Here is a 23,209-nt window from a genome sequence, read left to right as displayed (position 1 = left end):
ATAGATGTTAATGATATTTATAAAAATGAACAAAATAGCTTACGTAACTGCATGAATAAGACACTCCCATTAAAATATTCCTAACTGGGGCCAGGCGCGGTGGCTCACACCTGTAATCCCAGCACTTTGGGAGGCTGAGGTGGCCAGATCATGAGGTCAGGAGTTTGAGACCAGCCTGGCTAACATGGTGAAATCCCATCTCTACTAAAAATACAAAAATTAGCTGGGCGTGGTAGTGTGTGCCTGTAGTCCCAGCGACTCGGGAGGCTGAGGTAGAAGAATCGCTTGAACCCGAGAGGCAGAGGTTGCAGTGAGCTGAGATCATGCCACTGCACTCCAGCCTGGGTGACAGAGTGAGACACCGTCTCAAAAAAAAACAAAAACAAAATAGAAACAAAAACAAAACAAACAAACAAACAAAAAACAACAAAACAGAACAAAAAAACAAAAAACAAAAACAAAAACTTAACTGAATGTATCTCATGCATAGGGAATTTCTGTCAGAGTCAAATGCAAATCTTCAAAGTGAATATCATGAGTCATAGGATTCACCCTTTTTCTCCTTCAGCATCATTTTCTGCATTTTTATAATGAGCATGTAATACTTTTAAATCAGAAATATAAAAAAAAATGTTTTAAAATTCTCAGCTGGAGGCGGTGGCTCATGCCTGTAATCCTAGCACTTTGGGAAGCCGAGGCGGTGGATCATCTGAGGTCAGGAGTTCAAGACCAGCCTCAACATGGAGAAACCCCATCTCTACTAAAAATACAAAATTAGCCAGGCATGGTGGTGCATGCCTGTAATCCCAGCTATTCTGGAGGCTGAGGCAGGAGAATTGCTTGAACCTGGGAGGTGGAGGTTGCAGTGAGCCGAGATCGCACCATTGCACTCCAGCCTGGGCAACAAGAGTGAAACTCCGTCTCAAAAAATTAAAATAAAATAAAATAAAATTCTCACAATAAAATATAAGAAATTATTTTCTAAACCTGATAGAAAATCCATATTTATATAATAAAAGTTTGGCAGAGCTGATTAAATGGGAAAAAAAAAAAAAACCTCTGTGTGATGAAAGACACCGTAAACAAAATACTAAACTCTGAAAAACATTTGCATTATAAAACCAGACAAAGTCTGGATTTACATAATATAATAGTGGCTCCTAAAAAATAAAATATTTAACGACAAACCACCATTGATTGTTGGTTTGTCAATAGGCCATTGATCCAAATGGGTCATTGATATGATCAGGAAACACACAGGAAATAAAACAAGCTATAAATATTTAAACAGACACTTTATCTGGCTAATGCTTATGGATATGCCTTTTTTTTCTTTCTTTTTATTTTTTATTTTTATTTTTATTTTTATTTTTTTGAGACAGGGTCTTACCCTGTTGTCCAGACTGGAGTGCAACGGCGTGATCTTGGCTCACTGCAACCTCTGACTCCCAGGTTCAAGTGATTCTCGTGCCTCAGCCTTCCAAGTAGTTGAGACTGTGGGTGTGCGCCACCATGCCTGGCTAATTTTTTTATTTCTAGTAGACACGGGGTTTTGCCATGTTGGCCAGGCTGCTCTCCAATTCCTTGCTTCAAGTGATCCACCCACCCTGGCCTCTCAAAGTGCTGGGATTACAGGTGTGAGCCAATGTGCCCAGCCAGGGGGCTGTGTCTTTTAAAAATACTACTGAAATATGGTTGTTCGTGTTCCACATTGGCAAAGGTTAAAAACAGATTTATAAGGCTGGGCACGGTGGCTCACACCTGTAATTCCAGCATTTGGGAGGCTGACGTGGGTGGGTCACCTTAGTTGAGGAGTTCGAGACCAGCCTGGCTAGGATGGTCAACATGGTGAAATCCCGTCTCCACTAAAAACACAAAAAATTAGCCAGGTGCCTGTAATCCCAGCTACTCGGGAGGCTGAGGCAGGAGAATCGCTTGAACCCGGGAGGCAGAGGTTACAGTGAGCCAAGATCATGCCACTGGACTCCAACCTGGGCAACAAGAGCAAAACTCTCTCTCCAAAGAAACAAACAAACAAAAACAAAAACAAAAAAACTGATTTATAATTCTTATTATTTTGAGGTTGTATAGAAAGGGTGACTTTCATATGGTTTTGGGGAGAATGCATATTGCTACTGAATATTTGTACTACTTTTTGGCAATTCTCTATGACATTTATTATTGGTTCAAAGACTAGTTATAGGTCCCAGTGGATGACAATGATCATAATCATAATCATAAATACTTATCTAGTGTTTCCTGTGTGCAAGCTAATATCCTTGGCACTTTATATATATAAATTTAGTTACCGCAATAACTCTATGAAGTATGACAAGGTACATAAACTGTCATCCCTATTTCACAAATAAGGAAATTTAGGTATAGGGAGCTTAGTGATTTCCTAACATTTCCACAGGTAGTTAAGTGGCAGAGCTGGACTTTGACTCCCAAAGTATGAACTCCTATCCATTCTGTGCAGTGCCTCTTAATCTCTGTATTTCTGAGCACCCCTGTGATATTTTATTAGGTTGTTATTGTGGCCTAGAGAAAATCATTAAATCTCAGTGGTATGTGACAGTAAACATCTTTTTTACTCACACATCTGCAGATTGCCTGGTAGTTGGTTGGCTGATTTGAACCAGGTTCAGCTAGATGGCTGCAAGGCTGGGTCTGGGTGTGCTCTACATATCTCTCATCTTTTTAGAATCAGTAGGCTAGCCAAGGGATGGTGATGACAGAGGGAAAAAGAGAGCAAGTAGAAAAACTACAATGCCTCCTGTGTCCTAAGTTCAGAATTGACATGCTGTCATTTTTGCTTATATCCCTTTGGCCAGTGACAATCATATGTCTGAGCCTAATATGAAAGAGACAGGACCAAGTGGAGTGGCTCACATCTCTAATGCCATTACTTTGGGAGACTGAGGTGGGAGGATCACTTAAGCCTAGAAGATCGAGGCTGCAGTGAGCTGTGATTGCGCCACTGCCCTCCAGCCTGAGTGACAGAGACCTTGTGTCAAAAACAAATAAATAGTTAGGGAAATACACCCCAATTCTACTGAGAGACATACAAAGATACATGACAAAACGTGTGGATACAATGAGGCGGTGAAGAAGTGGGACCAATGATTCCATCTGCCAAAGACACCATCATGATAGTTTTCATTTCTGACTTAACTGAGCCTAACATGACATCATGTTAGATGTTGTGCTCACCTGTAATTTATTTGCCCTATACTTCCTTTCCTTTCCCTGTTCATGTGTTCCACTGCTGCCTGTTTTATCCAGAAGTTTATTCATATGCAGTTGTATGGTAGATACACCTGTGTATGGTAAACATGCCTGACAGCAATAACTTAAGCATACTGTGAGAATGACCCTGTATGGCAGATGCACCTGAATGCATGTTTAGAGTTCTGAGCTTATAAATCTGGCAGGGGCCAACACGGAGATTCATTACTTATCTATAAGGAACATCTGAGCCTCCCACTACCCTCTCCTGTGGAATGCAGGCTGTATGGGGGCCTTTTGTTTTGGAGGTTCGTAGGGGGACGATACTAGGTGAAACTGCTATATGAACTACATGCTGTTTGCAGCCTTTGTGGTTCTCCTGCCCAATCCACTACCACTAGGCTGTGTGGTTCTCCTGGCTAGCCTGCTGCCGCTGGATCATCCCTGTGTGTAACACTACTTAAAGATGGTAAAATAATCAAAATTACTTTTGAGAATGTATTTCCTATGTTATTGTAGTGGAATGGATGGTGGTCCCCAACAGTAAATGCCCATGTCCTAATTCCTAGAACCTGTGAGTATTACTTTATATGGCAAAATATATGATTATGTTAAGGATATTAAGAGAAGGAGCTTATCCTGGATTATTTGGGTGGACCCCAAATGTGAACCCTGAAAGAGCCAGTCCTCTAAGATGGACGTTGAGTGGCTAACTGGGCCTAAATTAAAAACAGAGCCAACAGGCCATTTGCTTACTAGAGGTCACGCACATAATTTGCAGTCCTGGAAAACTCCATGCTCGCTTAACTTTGGGACTTTCATAACTGTCTGTTCCTGTTTATGTTGCCAGAATCAGCCAATAGACTGTGACCTGTGTGGACCAATCAGAACTGAGCAAGTCAAGGAATTAGAACTGAGCAAGTTTGCTTTCTTTATTTACATAAGTGGACCAGAATGGGAAACTTGGGTGGAACTTTGTCTATAAAGGATAATCACTCTTCCACTCAGGGCACTCTCAGTTAAAGGAAGGCAAAAAATAAAATAAAATAACCCTCCCTTCTCTCTGAATGCATCTTTGTTTTATACAGAAGACTGTGTCTCCCTGGTTTGCAAACTGTTTATTGGAATAAAGTCTCTTTTGGTTTTCTTAAAAGAAAATCTTTTTCAGTAGACTTTTTGACACTTATGAGAGGTAGGAGGAATTTACAGACATACAGAGGGGAAGGCTATGAGAACACGGAGTAGAGAGAGAGGTGGCCACAAACCAATTAATGCCAACAACTATCCAGAAGCTGGAAGAGACAAGGAACAATTACTCTGCTAGGACGTCCAAAGAAAGTGTCGCCCTGCCAACACTTTGACTTTGAACTTCTGGACTCCAAAACTGTGAGAGATAAATTTTTGTTGCTTGGAGCCACCTAGTTTATAGGAATTTTGTATGAAAGCCCTGAAAAACTAATACAATTATCATTACACCACTTTAATAATTTATCTTTGCCTTCTACATGAATTTAATATTCTCTATAGACTTTCTATTTATTGAGATATTGTATTGATAACATGGTGAGCTCACAAAGGAAATAAAAAATGAGCAGTCATATTCTCTAACATTATACAATACTTATACATGGCTAATCAGCTTTCTTTTATGCTTTTTTTTTTTTCTGAGATAGAATCTTGCTCTGTTGCCCAGGCTGGAGTGCAGTGGCATGATCTTGGTTCACTGCAACCTCCGCCTCCTGGGTTCAAGTGATTCTCCTGCCTCAGCCTCCCGAGTAGCTGGGATTACAGGCACCTTCCACCATGCCTGGTTAATTTGTGTATTTTTTAGTAGAGATGGTGTTTTACCATGTTGCCCAGGCCGGTCTCAAAATCCTGGCCTCAAGTGATCCACCCACTGTGGCCTCCCAAAGTGCTGAGATTATAGGTGTGAGCCACCATGCCCAGCCACCTAATCACTTTTCACTCATTAATGATCACCAGTGGACCAAAGTCATCAAAAACTATTTAAAGTTTTGCCTTGATGAGTTGATTCTCTTCAAGGAGAATTCTCATGTAGTTCAAGAATCAACATATGTAATTGAGTCTTACACATTTATTTCTGTTTCACTCCATAAGACAGAGCAGGTGGGGATCCTGGAGAGTAGGCCTCTCAACAAAGGTGGTGGTAGAGGAGGTCTCCAAAGGTGATGGTGATGATGATGGTTTACCACTTAGCTCAGGTAAAGGAGTTGGAGGAAGAGTAAAAACTCCTCTGGGAAGAGACGGTGGTGGTAGAGACGGTGGTGGGGATGGCCCTCTATCTGCCTGTGGAAGTAGTGGAAATGATCCTGAAATCTATGAACAGCCTGAGCGTCCATGCTCCTGTAATACAAATAGCCAAATGTTTAAATGCTTGCAATACAATATGCAGGCCAGAATATATAACAGTAGATGTTTGTGGGCTTTTAAAGAGATTATACACTAAACTTTAATTTATTAACTTTCAAGGACCTAACAGTATCAGTGTATGGAAAAGACTTGTGTAGACATATAATAAGCATTTTAAACTCAACATAATGACTATTCCTGCTAACACTCGAATGGTAGGAAAGTTGGTATCCTCATCAAAGGCCCTGTGAAATATTACTACAAAATAATGACAAATTAGATTTCATGATAAACATATGCAAAATAATACTCTATATGGCTTGGACCTGTTAGAATAGTTGGTTCAAATATGGATAATTAATATAATACAAGGTCATTAGTCTGATACCCTTGGGAGCCAAATAAGTTTATACAAAGATTCTGTCTCATAGTGTCAGTGACCTAGCTGTCTAATAATAGTAACAATGAATAGAAAGTAACATCCATTTGCATGGTAATATATACTTGTCAAAGCTTTTAGATCTATCATCTGTTTTGATCCTCATTATAACCCTGTAATGTAGGTTGGGCAAATAGTTTCATTTCACTGCTTGTAGATGAGGAAATGAATTCCAAAAGTTTGAGTAAATGGACAAAGGTCACACAGTGTGAAACATGATCAAGATTTGAATGCAATTCCTCACACATCTAATTCAGTTCCCTTTCTACTATAAAAGACTACCTCATCATAAATGCATGTAATTTGTCATGAGCTGAGGACAGAACCTTCAAGAATGCCCTATTGAGGGGTAAAATGAGGGAGAGTAACTGAATTCTCAGAAATAAAAAAGGGGCCAGGTGCCGTGGCTCACGTCTGTAATCCCAGCACTTTGGGAGGTTGAGGTGGGCAGATCACCTGAGGTCAGGAGTTCGAGACCAGCCTGACTAATATGGTGAAATCCCATTTCTACTAAAAATATAAAAATTAGCCGGGCATGGTGGGGGGCACCTGTAATTCCAGTTAAGGCATAAGAATCACTTGAACCTGGGTAGCACAGGTTGCAGTGAGCTGAGATCTCACCACTGTGCTCCAGCCTGGGTGACAGAGCGAGACTCTGTCTCAAAAAAAAAAAAAAAAAAAAAAAGTAAAAAAGGAAGTTGGAGGATAGGAAAAAAAAACTTCATTGAAAAGAAATGATCAGATACTATGAAGTGAACTAGAGTGAGGCTAGGAAAAGGCCACTGGATTGTGTCATTTGGAGTTCAATGCTGACTTTTGCTTAACTTACTTTTCAATAAAATGGTAGAAACAAACTAATTCAATCAACAAACACCTAGTGAGCATCCACTATGTTAAAATGCAATCTTCACTTTCTGCATATTCCCTGCAAAGGAGAGTGTCTTGAGGAGAATGTTTAAGCATCTCTAAAAGTGAAGACTACCTAGTGAAGATTTTTAGCATGCATGGTACTTTTCCTCAAAGAGAAAGTAGCTGGATGTATAAAGTTTAAAGGTTTTTAAAATATAAAATATAGTATTTGAGATTCACACAGGTATACAGAGGGCTTTGGGATTATTAAAATGTAAGGATTTTCTTTTCTTTTTGAGATGAGGTCTTGCATATGGCCCAATTTTCTTTCTTTCCTTCCTTCCTTCCTTCTTCTTCTTCTTTCCTTTCCTTCCTTCCTTCCTTCTCTCTCTCTTTCTCTTTCTTTCTTCTCCTGAGATGGAGTCTTGCTCTGTCGCCCAGGTTGGAGTGCAATGGCACAATCTCGGCTCACTGCAACCTCCGCCTTCCAGGGTGAAGCGATTCTCCCACCTGAGCCCCTCGAGTAACTGGGATTACAGGCACCCGCCATCATGCCTGGCTAATTTTTTTTGTATTTCTGTAGAGATGGGGTTTCACCATGTTAGCCAGGCTGCTCTCAAACTCCTGACCTCAGGTAATCCACCCCACCACGGCCTCCCAAAGTGCTGGGATAACAGGCATAAGCCACCGTGCCCAGCTCCAATTTTCCAATTTTCTTTCTTTTCTTTTCTTTCTTTTTTTTTTTTTTTTTGAGACGGAGTTTCACTCTTGTCGCCCAGACTGGAGTGCAATGGCGCGATCTCAGCTCACTGCAACCTCTGCCTCCTGGGTTCAAGCGATTCTCCTGCCTCAGCCTCCCGAGTATCTGGGATTACAGGCATGTGCCACCACGCCTGGCTAATTTTTTTGTATTTTTAGTAGAGACGGGGTTTCTCCATGTCGGTCAGGCTGGTTTCAAACTCCCGACCTCAGGTGATCCTCCCGCCTCTACCTCCCAAAGTGCTAGGATTACAGGCGTGAGCCACCGTGCCCAGCCAATTTTCTTTCTAAAAGGAAACATTGTGGACCCAATTATTCACATCATCATAACAATTTTTTCTCTAAACAAGTTTTGTGGCTAGGTGTGATGGTTCATGCCTGTAATTCCAGCACTTTGGGAGGCTGAGGCAGGAGGATCACTTAAGGTCAGGAGTTTGAGACCAGCCTGGGCAACACAGTGAGACCCTGTCTCTACAAAATATTTTCAAATTAGCCAGGTGTGGGGTTCTATGTTCTTGCAGAACATACTGGAGGCTGAGGAGGGAGGATCACTTGCGCCTAGGAGGTTGAGGCTGCAGTGAGCCTTGATCATGCCACTGCCCTCTGGCTTGGGCAACAGAGTGAAGTTCTGTTTAAAAACAAACAAACAAACAAACAATTTTACTTGTTTAATATGTTGTCAGAAAACATTCAGGACAGTTTAGTAATGCCTGGGTCTTTTCCACACATGAAAATGGTTGATTGTCTTAAAAAATAAAATCCATAGAGTTGTTTTTTTTCCTATAGAGTTATTTAAAAGAAAATGAGAATTTGCCAAAAAGTCTGCTACTAGTCATATTTTACTTCCATCTAACAAGATAATTTCCTACCATAGATCTCAATGTGACATGACACAATACATATGTAGTTCCATTACCTTGGTTCAATGTTGCTGGGGTTCTGTTCTGAGTTTCTTGATTTTTTCTTCCTTTTCTTACTTCTTGGCTTGAGGTTAGGATTGGGCTCTGAATTCTTCATTTGTCTGCAATGATCACCACCATAAACATACACTTAATAATGTATTTTCAGGAAATCTCTAAGCAATATTACATATGAAATACATAGAGCATTTTTTGCTGCTTGAATTTTCGTTTTTTTTTTTTTTTTTTTTTTTTTTGAGACAGCGTCTCACTCTGTCACCAAGGCTGGAGTGCAGTGGCACTGTGTCGGCTCACTGCAACCTCCGCCTCCTGGGTTCAAGCAATTCTCCTGCCTCAGTCTCCTGAGTAGCTGGGATTACAGGCATCCACCACCACGCCCGGCTAGTTTTTGTATTTTTAGTAGAGATGGGGTTTCACCATGTTGGCCAGGCTGGTCTTGAACTCCTCAGCTCAGGTGATCTGCCTGCCTCAGCTTCCCAAAGTGCTGGCATTACAGGCGTGAGCCACCTTGCCCAGCCGCTCCTTGAATTTTCACACCCTCACTTACTGACTATTTTCATGACAATTAAGTACTCATGTAGGGGTGGGGCTAGTGCTAGTGGTAGAAGTGGCAGTAATGAGGAAATAGATTCCCAACTAAAGGCAAACCGTCATGTTTTCATTCCTAGAAAAAAAAAATCAGCCTTGGTAACATGGTGAAAACCTGTCTCTATGAATAATAAAAAAAAAAAAAGAAGAAGAAGAGAAAAAAAACGAAAAATAAATTAGCCAGGTGGGTGTGGTGTGCACCTGTGGTCCCAGCTATTCAGGAGGCTAAGGTAGGAAGATCCCTTGAGCCTGGGTGGGGGTTGAGGCTGCAGTGAGTCAAGATCATGCCACTGCACTCCAGCCTGGAAGACAGAATGGGACCCTGTCACACACACACACACACACACACACACACACACTCACACACACAAAAAAAAAAAAAAGGAAAAAGAAAAGCATGGGTGGACCAAACATTTTTCTGCATTTATCATGGACATTTTAACTGTTTTATGTTGAAATTCAGATCTTAGAAATAAACATGGTTTTTACATGTTTTATGCCGTACATACACAAAGTCCTAGAAACAACCGAAATGTCCAGGAACTGATGAATGAATTAGCAAACTGTCACATATCCATACAATATAATACTCATCAACAACAAAAATGAACCACTCATACATACAACAACATGGAGGAGTCTCAGAAGCATGGTGCTGAGTGAAAGAAATTAGAAACAAATGGATCATTATTCAACGATCCCAAGTATATGATACTATAAAAAATCAACACTATATGCATAGAAATTAGATCAGTGGTTGCCAGGGGCTGGAAGTAGGTCGAAGGCATTGAAATACAAAGAAACCCAAGGGAATTTTCTGGGCGTCATAGAAAGATTCCATATCTTGATTGTAACGGTAGATAAATGACTACATGTATTTGTCAAAATTCATACAACTCTGTACACCTTGAAAGTGAATTTGACAATAGGTGAATTATACCTCAACAGAAATAAAAGCATATGTTCACACAACATGTGTTCCCACACACAAAGGTACCTAACAGCTTTATTTGTAATGATCAAAAACTGGAAGTATCTCAAATGTCCATTGACAGGAAAACAGACAAACTGTGGGGTATCTATATAATGGAACACCACTCAGCAACGAAAGAAATGAATCATTGATGCACTCATGGATGAATAACAGAATAACCATTCCAAGAGAAACAGGCCAGACAAAAAAAAGAGCACACTCTATCATTCTGTTTATTTGAAACTCCAAAAACCTATTAAATTTTTTATAGTGATATACAACAGATCAATGACTGCCAGGGGAAGGCAGGGCAGGGAATGGTATGAGGGGAGGATTGCAAAGGGGAAAGAGTAGTTTCTGAGGTGTTGGATATTTTTAGTATCTTGACATGGTGACAGTATCACAGATGTATACATACATAAAAATGTATCAAATTAGAGCTGGGCATGGTGGCTTACACCTGTAATCCCAGCACTTTGGGAGGCCGAGGAGGACAGATCACCTGAGGTTGGGAGTTCAAGACCAGCCTAACCAACACAGAGAAACCCCATCTCTACTAGAAACATACAAAATTAGCCGGCCGTGGTGGTGCATGGCTGTAATCCCAGCTACTCCGGAGGCTGAGGCAGGAGAATTGCTTGAACCCAGGAGGCGGAGGTTGCAGTGAGCCGAGATTGCACCATTGCACTCCAGCCTGGGCAACAAGATCAAAACTCAGTCTCAAAAAAAACCAAAAAACAAAAACAAAAAAGTATCAAATTATACATGTCATTCTATTATTTATAAATTTATTTTTATAGAGTTACTTATAAATAACTTCATTGTATTTTACAGTATGTATGATTATTTCATACAAAATATATATACACACGTTTATATTATTTTATTTAAAGACAGGGTTTTGCCCTGTTGTTCAGGCTGGTCTGTAACTCCTGGGCTCAAGCGATCCACCTGCCTCCGCCTCCCAAAGTGCTGGGATTACAGGCGTGATCCACTGTGCCCGGTCCAACATATTTCTTGAACTACTTATCAACTGATAGATATTTCACTTGTTTACAGTGCTTCACTATAATGCTACAAAAAATATCCTGTGGTTATGTTTTAGGTCCAGAAATATAAAGTACTGTATAACTGAAACACTATTGAAAACTCCTACAAAAGAGAAAGAGTAAAATATGTGGTAAGAGTAGATTATTAAGTAAAACAATAATATCTAATATATAGTATGCTTTACCTTTTATGAACTTTCCACTGCTGTTTTTGTTCACTTTCTTCAACTTTTGCTAAGTCCATGCAAGAATTATTAAGATTAAACAAAAGCAATTAGAAATTATGTCACCTCCCTTAGGCAAAGGTGGCTGCTAGCCGATAACTCTACTATGCAGGCTATTATTTTTATGTAATTGCCAATAAAGAGAAATTGACCTATACCACATATAAAACATAAGCTACCATATATTCTTTCTTAGATAACTTACTGAATAGAGATTGTCAAGACCACACATCCATGAATATATTTGACCACACTTTTACTATTTTAAAATGATTTAACATATGTTAAACTTTTATGATTATAGAATTCTTTAAAATTTCTTTTATAATTTATTATGGGTTAAATGTGTCAAAGACTCCATGTTTAAAATGGTTAAGACTCAAATGACCCTGAAACTAAAAGCAATGAGAAGAGGATACACAATAACACTCATTAACTCAGGATTCCTAGTGAAAGATTTTGCTTACATAACATTGGATCGTGGTAGGAAGTATACGCATATAACGAAAGGAACTCAGGAACATTCAAATCATCCAGGTGAATGTTTTTTCTTTCAATACATCTATAATTGCCTTAATAATAATATAGTCCTAGTTAAACATAAACATGACATAGTATGACATAAATAACTAATCTCTTTGGAGCAATAATGTAGGTTTCATCACTGTGCATACATAGGGATACGGAACATTGGAATGTCATGGATATGTCTGCTATCTTTATTGCACTGATTCTTTCACAGCTGTCACCTATGGCAATATTTATCAAATGGTACACTTTAAATAAGGGCAGCTTCTTGTCTGTCAATTTTTTTTTTTTTTTTTTTTTTTTGACACGTAATCTTGCTCTGTCGCCCAGGCTGGAGTGCAGTGGTGCGATCTCGGCTCACTGCAAGCTCCGCCTCCCGGGTTCACGCCATTCTCCTGCCTCAGCCTCCCGAATAGCTGGGACTACAGGCGCCCGCCACCACACCCGGCTAATTTTTTTGTATTTTTAGTAGAGACGGGGTTTCACCGTGTTAGCCAGGATGGTCTCGATCTGACCTCGTGATCCGCCCGCCTCGGCCTCCCAAAGTGCTGGGATTACAGGCGTGAGCCACCGTGCCCGGCCTTGTCTGTCAATTATACCTGCACTACTACAGCTTACAAAAAAAGAAAATCTGTGTGGCTGGGGCAAACAACTAAGTAGAAAAGCGGTAAGTGATGAGGGCAGAGTAACCACATCTTGTTGACAACCAGTTGTCGCTGGTTCTTATTTTAATTCTAATTTTAAGGGAAAGCACTGGAGAGTTTTAGGCAGGGGACTGATATGATTCGAATGATGGAAGACACAAGAATCATATATATGTATGAAACTGGAAAACACTGAGCTCTTTGGAGAGGTCCATAGGTGTCCTTGAGGTTCCTGAATTTTTGTGTATGTGCACATCTGCTTTTTATAAAAATTCCCACACCATTCACCAGCTTCTCAAAAAGCTCCTTGAAAGTAAAATATTGGCCAGGCACGATGACTCACGCCTGTAATCCTAGCACTTTGGGAGGCCAAGACGGGCAGATTGCCTGAGGTCAGGAGATCAAGAGCATCCTGGCTAACATGGTGAAAACCCGTCTCTACTAAAAAAGGTACAAAAAATTAGCTGGGCGTGGTGGCGGGCGCCTGTAGTCCCAGCCACTTGGGAAGCTGAGGCAGGAGAATTGCGTGAACCCGGGAGGCGGAGCTTGCAGTGAGCAGAGAACGTGCGCCACTGCACTCCAGCCTGGGTGACAGAGCGAGACTCCGTCTCAAAAAAAAAAAAAAAAAAATTAGCCGGGCGTGGTGGCAGGCACCTGTGATCCCAGCTACCTCGGAAGGCTGAGGCAGAGAATCACTTGAATCCAGGAGGTGGAGGTTGCAGTGAGCCGAGATTGTGCCACTGCACTTTAGCCTGGGCAACAGAGTGAGACTATGTCTGGGAAAAAAAAAAAAAGAGAGAGAGAGAGAAAGAAAATACTAAGAATCACTCATTTATTGGACCATCATTTTAGTTGAGGTAATTGAAACCTAGAGAAGTAAAATGATTGGTTCAAAACCAGGGTGACAAGTTGATGAAGTCATAATGGGTTTATGACGCTGACTACCCTCTCTCACCTGGTCCCCTTATCTCTTCCTGCCCCCAATGCTTTTTTTTTTTTCTTTTTCTTTTTTTTTTTTTTTTTGAGACAGAGTCTCGCTCTGTCACCCAGGCTGGAGTGCAGTGGCGCGATCTCGGCTCACTGCAAGTTCCGCCTCCTGGGTTCACGCCATTCTCCTGCCTCAGCCTCCCGAGTAGCTGGGACTACAGGTGCCCGCCACCACGCCTGGCTAATTTTTGTGTGTTTTTAGTAGAGACGGGGTTTCACCATGTTAGCCAGGATGGTCTCCATCTTCTGACCTTGTGATCTGCCCGCCTCTGCCTCCCAAAGTGCTGAGATTACAGAATACTTTTGATAAATAAAACACAATCATAAGGACCTGGCACACAGCCCAACAAGCCAATGTCTGCTGAACCTTGCCTTCAGGGTTTGCCCAAGTCATCAAGAGAGTGTGTGTGCTGATCCATTCGAGATTGGAAGCCAATAGAAAGGTTTGAAAGTACTCTAATGACTTTCACATGAAATGTGTATAACTTTCTAAATTACCTACAATAAGCATGTATTATTAAAACCACAAAGAAGAATATATCATAAATAATAAACTATTTACCTTTGATTGTTACTGTGAACCTACTCTGTGCTATGGAGAAAAGAATAATATATAATTGGCATGCTACAGCTGTAGTTTTCTTTCTTGAAATGCACCACAAATAAGTTTATGCTGGATCATTACCAACAGCAATTTCAGTAAGTTGTAAATAAAACTGCTTAACCAGAAGGCCACACAGCAGAGTGCACCTCATATGGGAAGGTTCACACAGCCTTCAGAGATCCCAGGGTAGAATGCCAGGAGGGTCCTTTTTTCAGCAATCCAAGGAGACAAACAGGATCACCTCGAATTGTTTCCCAACTCTACAGTTTATAGAAATATCAGGCTATTTTGATAGCCTTGCAAGGTCCCAGGTTACTAAAATAACCCTGCCTTTCATTGCTCAATGTTGAGCATTGAGAACATGGCTATGATGCAAGTCAAAGCCTAATGAACATATGGTTTCTACCAAACCTCCATGGTACCAGTACAAACTGGATGAAAATATTTCAGAAAGTTACACTTCCAAATATAAAGGCATTTAGCTCTAGTTAAATATTGACCTTTTCTGGGGCTTTCAGTTTAATCTGGGTTCAGCAGTGTTAGAACTTATCAAATAGGTTATTTTCAACTACACAGGGAGAACTCTCACCATCATCATAATTAACAGCTCTAACCATAGGATATACACGGACACAGTGCCTAACCAGATATTAAGAGAGGAAGTTCAGTGAGGGATGTACCTTTAAAAATGAGTCTATTGTACAGAAGGGAGTAAAACACAATCAAAGGACAATTGAGAATTGTGTTATATACATATCAGATGCAGGACATCAGTGTCTGATCTTCCTCTGTGCTTGAAATCTGGGTCCACACCGCCACAGGGCCACACCAGCTGTAAATGATAGTCTTCTATTTTCTCAAAATCGTGTGAACTGAGAATGAAAGAAAACATTGTTGAATTCCTTTGCCACAGACACAAACCAATTTCCCTAAGTAAGTATTCAGCAAGAAAAAAAAAAAAACAGTATTTTTAACTATTTAAAATATACCAAGGGCCAACATATAGCAATGGCTCACATCTGCAATCCCAGCACTTTGGGAGGCCAAGACAGGCAAATTGCTTGAGCCCAGGAGTTTGAGACCAGCCTGGACAACATAGCAAGACCTCATCTCTATTTAAAAATAAAGTAAAATAAAATAAAAACATAACAACAACAATTTTAAAAACCCTCCAAACCACTACACACCCTTAGGAGAAATTAGCCTAAGGCTGAAGCTGGTCTGGCCTTTATAGGGCCACACCTATTGTGATGTAATCAACTATGACCAATTAGTAACCTCCTATGGTAATGTCTGGGATTCAGACTTGTGGTCAAAGATACTGAACAGGCTTTTCTGCTTACTTAAGGCATTGTTCCTTTTCTGAAGTTAATGAAATAAATAATCTCTTAGGTCCACATCCAAACACACGGAAATGTGTTCTCACCTGTAGCTTATTGATTCCAATCATGGTTGAGTATCCTGACGTTGGGTGCGAAGCAACAGTTTGCAATTCATACAGCATTGTTACTCAAGTAGCTATAAACACCTTACAAAACTGGACTGTACCACTTAAGTGAGAGGTTATTGCAAGGACCTGTTTATACGTATTCCCAAAACATCCATTTTATAGAAGCATACACAGTTACTATTTGTGGCTATAGCCTCAATTTGTTCAAAGCATCAAAGGTCTGAAACCATGTCCTAATTGTGTGAACCATGAAGGTAACTGTGGCCTTTAATCCTGAACAATTCACATTGCCAAACAACAACGCAGCATCCCTTGCATCAAAATTGGGGGAACATTACTATTTGTCAGTGATGAATACATTGACAGGGAAAAATCCATGGGAAGCTTAGGATTCTCTCTCTCATTGCAACCCCCATCCCCAGATATCCACAGAGCTCCTACATCTCCTCCCTCAGATCTTTCCTCTGGTGTCTCCTTCTCAGCGAGGCCTTAACAGCACAATCTATCCAGAAGTGCAAATCCCACACCCACCCCACAGTGTTCCCCTTCCCCGCTCAGTTTACTGTGTAGCACATATGACTATAATGATACATACGTATCTTATTGATCCTATTTTATCAGTATCCTCTACTAGAATGTGAGCGCCACGTGAATTGGGACTTTTTTGGTTTTTTTGGTCTATGTCCTGGCTGTACTTTCTACATTAAGAACATGATGAACTTATACTAGGTGTTCAACAAATGTTTGCTGAATAAATTAATGAAGGTCACCTTTGTTCACCAGTCCTAATCTTTATGCCATTCCCAGAAATGACCTTGTAAACAGTATAGTGCACTTCTTTCAGAACTTCCTTCTACTTATTACATTCCGATTCAAAGGCCCAATAAAAATCAATACCTTGTACCTCAATTAAGCTGCTGAATATTTTTACAATACTTTAAACAAAAATCACCTTTCTTCAATCCTCTCTAGAAACCCAAGAAATTATAGCTCTGTGAATGTGACCATAATCAACTCTTTATTTGTATTTATTTATTTATTCATTTATTTATTTATTTATTTATTTATTTATTTATTTATTTATTTATTTTGAGACAGAGTCTCACTCTGTCGCCCAGGCTGGAATGCAGTGGCATGGCCTCACCTCACTGCAACCTCTGCCTCCTGAGTTCAAGCAATTCTCTGCCTCCTCAGCCTCCTGAGTAGCTGGGATTACAGGTGCCCACCACCACGCCCAGCTAATTTTTGTATTTTTAGTAGGGACGGGGTTTTAATGTTGGACAGGCTGGTCTTGAACTCCTGATCTCGTGATCCACCCACCTTGGCCTCCCAAAGTGCTGGGATTACAGACGTGAGTGCCTGGGGGTATTTTTATATTTTTAAGACAGGGTCTCATTTCGTTGCCCAGACTGGAGTGCAGTGGTGCAATCTTGGCTCACTGCAGCCTTGACCTCCCAGGCTCAAATGATCCTCGCACCTCAGCCTGATGAGTAGTGGGGATTACAGGTACACACCACCATACCCACCTAATTTTTATAAAGATGAGGTTTTGCCATGTTGTCCAGGCTGGTCTCCAACTCCTGAGCTCAAGCAATCTGCCCACCTCAGCCTCCCAAAGTGCTGAGATTACAGGCCTGTGCCACCACACCCAGCCCAACTCTTTTATTTGTGATATTTTCACTCACAGTTCTCAATAATATACTCAAACTCCAATTTGGTTGTTCTTGTTTACTCTTTATTATGGACAATTTCAAAGCTGATAGAAGAATGTATCAAAAATTTCATGTACCCACCAACCAGCTTCAACAATAATCATTGTTTTCGCTTTTTTTTTTTTTTTTTTTTTTGAGACAGAGTCTTGCTCTGTCGCCCAGGCTGGAGTGCAGTGGTGCGATCTTGGCTCACTGCAACCTCCACCCCTGGGTTCAAACAATTCTCCTGCCTCAGCCTCCCAAGCAGCTGGGATTATAGGCATCTGCCCCCATGCCCGGCTAATTTTTGTATTTTTAGTGGAGACGGGGTTTCACCATATTGGCCAGGATGGTCTTGAAGTCCTGACCTCAGGTGATCCACCTGCTTCGGCCTCCCAAAGTGGTAGGATTACAGGTGTGAGCAACTGCACTCGGCCTAATAATCACCATTTTCTTGAGCAGATATTGCACCACTGTACTCCGGCCCGGGCATCAGAGCAAGACAGTGTCTGAAAGCAAAAGCAAAAACAAAAACAAACCCTAAAAAACAAACAAACAAAATCACAATTTACCAATTATGTTCTATTTTTTTGGGCCGAAATACGTCAAAGTATATTCCAACTATCATATGAATTCACACATGAATTATAACAAGCTATATAATCCATGCAGTCTACAAAAATACACAATGTAAACAATAAGGATGTTAGGGAAAAGTAATCAAGATGCCATCACTGATTTTAACAAATTATAATTATTTAACGGCACATGAAAATATCCATGTCCAATTCCCCTGTTTGACCTAAATATGCCTTTTAAATTTTACTTGTTCTTATTAGGATCTAAAGAAGCATCAGGATAAATAACTAATATATGTGGGGCTGAATATCTAGGTGATGGGTTGATAGATGCAGCAAACTACCATGGCACACGTTTACCTATGTAACAAACCTGCAATTTCTGCACATGTATCGTGGAACTTAAAATAAAATAACTATTACAGGGCCGGGCGTGGTGGCTCACGCCGGTAATCCCAGCACTTTGGGAGGCTGAGGCGAGAGGATCACCTGAGGTCAGGAGTTTGAGACCAACCTGGCCAACATGGTGAAACCCCATCTCTGCTAAAAATATAAAACAATTAGCGAGGCGTGGTGGTGGGCGACTGTAATCCTAGCTACTCAGAGGCTGAGGCAGGAGAATTGCTTGAACCTAGGAGACGGAAGTTGCAGTGAGCAGACACGGTGCCACTGGAACTGCACTCCAGCCTGGGCTATAGAGTGGGACTCTGTCTAAAAAAAAAAAAAAAAAAAATTGAAGAAGAAGAAGAAGGAGAAGGAGAAGAAGAAGAAGTATTGAAGATAACATTGATTCAAATATTTCCTCTTCATCTTCTAATCTGTAACAACTCTTCCCATTTATTTCTTTGCTATTCCTTTGGCGAGAGACTAGTTTATTATTTGTCCTGTAGAATTATTCACCTTCTACATTTCACTGTATCCATTCCAGTGCAAAACATAGTCCTTTTTAAGGAGAATATCTTGTAGTTATATCTATGGATTTGGTTAGATTTAGGTACAATTTTTTTTGGCAGGAACATTCATAGTTGATGCTTTGTACTTTGATTGCATGATATCAGCACTCACATATTATTATTATTTTTTGAGACGGAGTCTCGCTCTGTTGCCCAAGCTAGAGTACGGTGGTGCAATTGCTCACTGCCACCTCTGCCTCCTGGGTTCAAGCAATTCTCCTGCCTCAGCCTTCCGAGTAGAGTAGCTGGAACTACAGGCACGTATCACCACACCTGGCTAATTTTTGTATTTTTAGTAGAGACGGGGTTTCGCTATGTTGGCCAGGTTGGTCTTGAACTTCTGACCTCAGGTGATCCACCTGCCTCAGCCTCCCAAAGTGCTGGGATTACAGGCATGAGCCACCACACCTGGCCATACTCACATATGCTTTGCACATATTTGATGTAAAAGATCAGTGAGTTGCAGTATTCTCACCTTGATTCACCCATATTATAAAATTTCCCACCAATCTTGTACCTGAATTTTACTAAATCTATCTGCTGGTTTATTTTTTATTTTTGATAAGCAGTTCATGTACCATATACATTCACCATATAAAAATATACAAGTCACTACTTTTCAGCGCATTCAGAAAATTGTTCACCCATTAGCACAACCAATTTTAGAACATTTTTCTAAAATGAAAGCTCCATTTCTTTTCTTTTTCTTTTTCTTTTCTTTTTTTTTTTTGAGACGGAGTTTTGCTTGTTTCCTAGGCTAGAGTGCAATGGCACAGTCTTGGATCACCATAACCTCCGCATCCCAGGTTCAAGCAATCCTCCTGTCTCAGCCTCCTGAGTAACTGCGATTACAGGTGTACACCACCACGCCTGGCTAATTTTGTATTTTTAGTCGAGATGGGGTTTCTCCATGTTGGTCAGGCTTGTCTCGAACTCCTGACCTCAGGTGATCCGACCACCTCGGCCTCCCAAAGTGGTGGGATTACAGGCATGAGCCACCGCGCCCGGCCAAAAGCTCCATTTCTGTTAGGAGTCATTCCTTATTCCCCCTTCCCCAGCCCCTGGCATCTACTAATCCACTTTGTGTCTGTTTAGATTTGCCTATTCTGGCCATTTCATATAAATGAGATCATGCAATCTGCATTCTTTTGTGTCTGGTTCTTTAATGTATTATCATATTTTTTTACGGTTAAATTCACATTGTATTATGTATCTGTGCTTCATTCCATGTTATGTCTAAAATAATCCATGGTATGGATATAGCACATTTGATTAAACCTTCACCAGTTCATGGACATTTGGGTTGTTTCTCCTTTTGGGTTTTATGAATAATGCTGCCACAAACATTCATGCCTAACTTTTGTTTGAATATCTGTTTTTAGCTCTCTTGGGTATATACTTAGGAGGGGAATTGCTGGATCACATGGTAACCCTATGTTTAACTTTTTTATTATTTCAGTAGGTTTTGGGGAAATAGGTGGTGTTTGATTACATGGATAAGTTCTTTAGTGGCGATTTTTGAGATTTTGGTGCACCCATTACCCGAGCAGTGTACACTGTACCCAATGTGTAGTCTTTTATCCTTTGTCTCCTTCCCACTCTCCCCCCCACCCACATCCCCAAAGTCCATTGTGTATATATATATATTTTTTAGACGGAGTCTCGCTCTGTCACCCAGGCTGGAGTGCAGTGGAGCAATCTCGGCTCACTGCAACCTCCGCCTCCTGGGCTCAAGCGATTCTCCTGCCTCACCCTCTGGAGTAGCTGGGATTACAGGCGCGTGCCATCACGCCCAGCTAATTTTTGTATTTTTAGTAAAGGTGGGGTTTCACTATGTTGGCCAGGCCGGTCTTGAACTCCTGACCTCAAGTAATCCATCTGCCTCGGCCGCCGAAAGTGCTGGAATTACAGGTATGAGCCACCCCCCTGACCCATTGTATCTGTCGCCCAGGCTGGAGTGTAGTGGCCGGATCTCAGCTCACTGCAAGCTCCGCCTCCCGTGTTTACGCCATTCTCCTGCCTCAGCCTCCCGAGTAGCTGGGACTACAGACGCCCACCACCTCGCCCGGTTAGTTTTTTGTATTTTGTAGTAGAGACGGGGTTTCACCGTATTAGCCAGGATGGTCTCGATCTCCTGACCTCGTGATCCGCCCGTCTCGGCCTCCCAAAGTGCTGGGATTACAGGCTTGAGCCACCGGGCCCGGCCATTGTATCATTCTTATGTCTTTGTGTCCTCACAGCTTAGCTCCCACTTATTAGTGAGAACAAACGATGTTTGGTTTTCCATTCCTGAGTTACTTCACTTAGAATAATAATCTCCAATTCCACCCAGGTTGCTGTGAATGCCATTATTTAATTCCTTTTATGACTAAGTAGTAGTCCATGGTGTGTGCGTGTGTGTGTGTGTATATATATATACATATATATATATGTATGTGCCAAGTTGCTTTCGATAATATTAAATATCTATCTACATCATTTTACTTTCCCACCAGCAGTGTATGACAGTTTCAATTTCTCTACATCTTCACACATTTGCTTTGTTTTGTTTTGTTTTGAGACCTAGTCTTGCTCTGACGCCCAGGCTTGAGTGCAGTGGCACGATCTCGGCTGACTGCAAGCTCCGCCTCCCAGGTTCACGCCATTCTCCTGCCTCAGCCTCCCGACTAGGGAGTAGCTGGGACTACAGGCGCCCGCCACCACGCCCGGCTAATTTTTTGTATTTTTAGTATTAGCCAGGATGGTCTCGATCTCCTGAAGTCGTGATCTGCGCGTCTCGGCCTCCCAAAGTGCTGGGATTACAGGTGTGAGTCACCGCGCCTGGCCTCACACACTTGTTATTTTCAATTTTCTTTTTATTCTAGCCATCCTAATAAGTGCGAGGTGTATCTCCTTGTGAGTTTCCTTTGTATTTGCCTATTTGTCTAAATGAATGATATTGAGCAGCAGTTTTTTTTTTTTTTTTTTTTTTGAGAGGGAGTTTCGCTCTTGTTGCCCAGGCAAGCATCCTGTACTGAGCTGCTTGGCGGTTTGCATGGAGAAAGCAAAGGATTTGCAGCATGAGAGCCTGGCATGTTTGTATCCATCCTGCCACCTTAATTTACCTTGGCAAAGTCATTTAACCTCTGTAGACCTTGGTTTCCGGGCACAATGAGTGCTTATTGAATCTGTATCCGTTCAAGGAATGTAGACAGAAAAAAGGCTATGACTTGGTTCACTGTGTCAGGCGATGGACATTCCTCCCTTAAATAACGGAGGAGAAAGACAGGGAAGTATCCAGAGAGGGTCAGCTGAGATTCATAGCTCAGTTCTTTTTTGAGTAATTCCACCTGGGGTGAGGGGACGCTCTTCAGTTTCCATTTTCCACAACGTGGAGTTGTGGCAGAGCCTTAACCCCTCCCCCAGCTCTCCCCTCAGCAGGTGAAGGCAGCTGCATGACAGGAACGAAACATCACCTGTGCCCATTTATTCTCCTCCTCCCCCCATCTCCTGGTGATTCCTACTCACCTCTGCCCAAACCGCAAGGGAATGAGTAAGAGAAAAGGTCTGTGAGTATCTGGCAGCAGGTGGTCTTGGGGTGGGGGTGGCGGACTGAGAGTGTGAACGTCAGTTGGTGAGGAGTGAAATGGAGCCAGGAAATTGAGAAGTTGGAGCCGGTCAAAGGCCAGTTGTAGTGCCCTCAGAAGCCTTGGATTTCTTTTTGAAGTGTCTCTTTTAAGATGACTTCACTGGAGAATGTATCTGGGCAGGAATGACTTTGGTTTCCACTGAAAATACGTTTGTATTAGTGAAAAAAAAAAAAAATTCTCCCCAAAACCAATCAACGACTACATTGTGAATAGGAAAAAACAACAACAAAAAAAGCATCCACATCTTCACAGTCAAGTTTTTAAGCAACCCGAATAGCTTGCATGATTCCCATGGGCCTTGGGAACTCACCAGGCTATTATTTTTAAAGGACCTTTATTTGCATCTCCCCTCCCCTTAGGGAACAAGGTGGGAACCAGGTGCTGGGAGGATGCACGCCCCAAGTTAACACTCCTCAGAGTACTGTCATCAACAGATTATCTTCATTTTCCTTAATACACTACAGGTGTCTCCATTCTGCAAGAGGAGCAAGTCCTTTTTTTTTTTTTTTTTTTTTTTTTTTGAGACGGAGTTTTGCTCTTGTTGCCCAAGCTGGAGTGCAATAGTGCTATCTCGACTCACCGCAACCTCCACCTCCCGGTTTCAAGCGATTATCCTGCCTCAGCCTCCTGACTAGCTGGGATTACAGGTATTCGCCACCAATCCCGGCTAATTTTGTATTTTCATTTCAATGGAGACAGGGTTTCTCCATGTTGGTCAGGCTGGTCTCGAACTCCCGACCTCAGGT

The 23,209-nt window shown here is 41.4% G+C and overlaps 1 long non-coding RNA gene across 1 annotated transcript; it reads right to left on the bottom strand.

Annotated features, from left to right (window-relative positions):
• Positions 1 to 5,308: 5,308 nt before the first annotated feature.
• On the bottom strand, positions 5,309 to 15,757 carry LOC103880859. The gene is made up of 5 exons (XR_642125.4): positions 15,350 to 15,757; positions 14,843 to 15,034; positions 11,361 to 11,409; positions 8,562 to 8,666; positions 5,309 to 5,592 (listed from the first exon to the last, which is right to left on the bottom strand). It is a non-coding gene; the product is annotated as an uncharacterized LOC103880859 (long non-coding RNA).
• Positions 15,758 to 23,209: the final 7,452 nt, after the last annotated feature.

Source organism: Papio anubis, chromosome X (genome assembly GCF_008728515.1).
Source record: "Papio anubis isolate 15944 chromosome X, Panubis1.0, whole genome shotgun sequence".
Taxonomy (NCBI): Eukaryota; Metazoa; Chordata; class Mammalia; order Primates; family Cercopithecidae; genus Papio; species Papio anubis.
The sequence above is the reverse complement of the archived record's forward strand: the minus strand, read 5'-3'. Positions and strand labels throughout refer to the sequence as shown.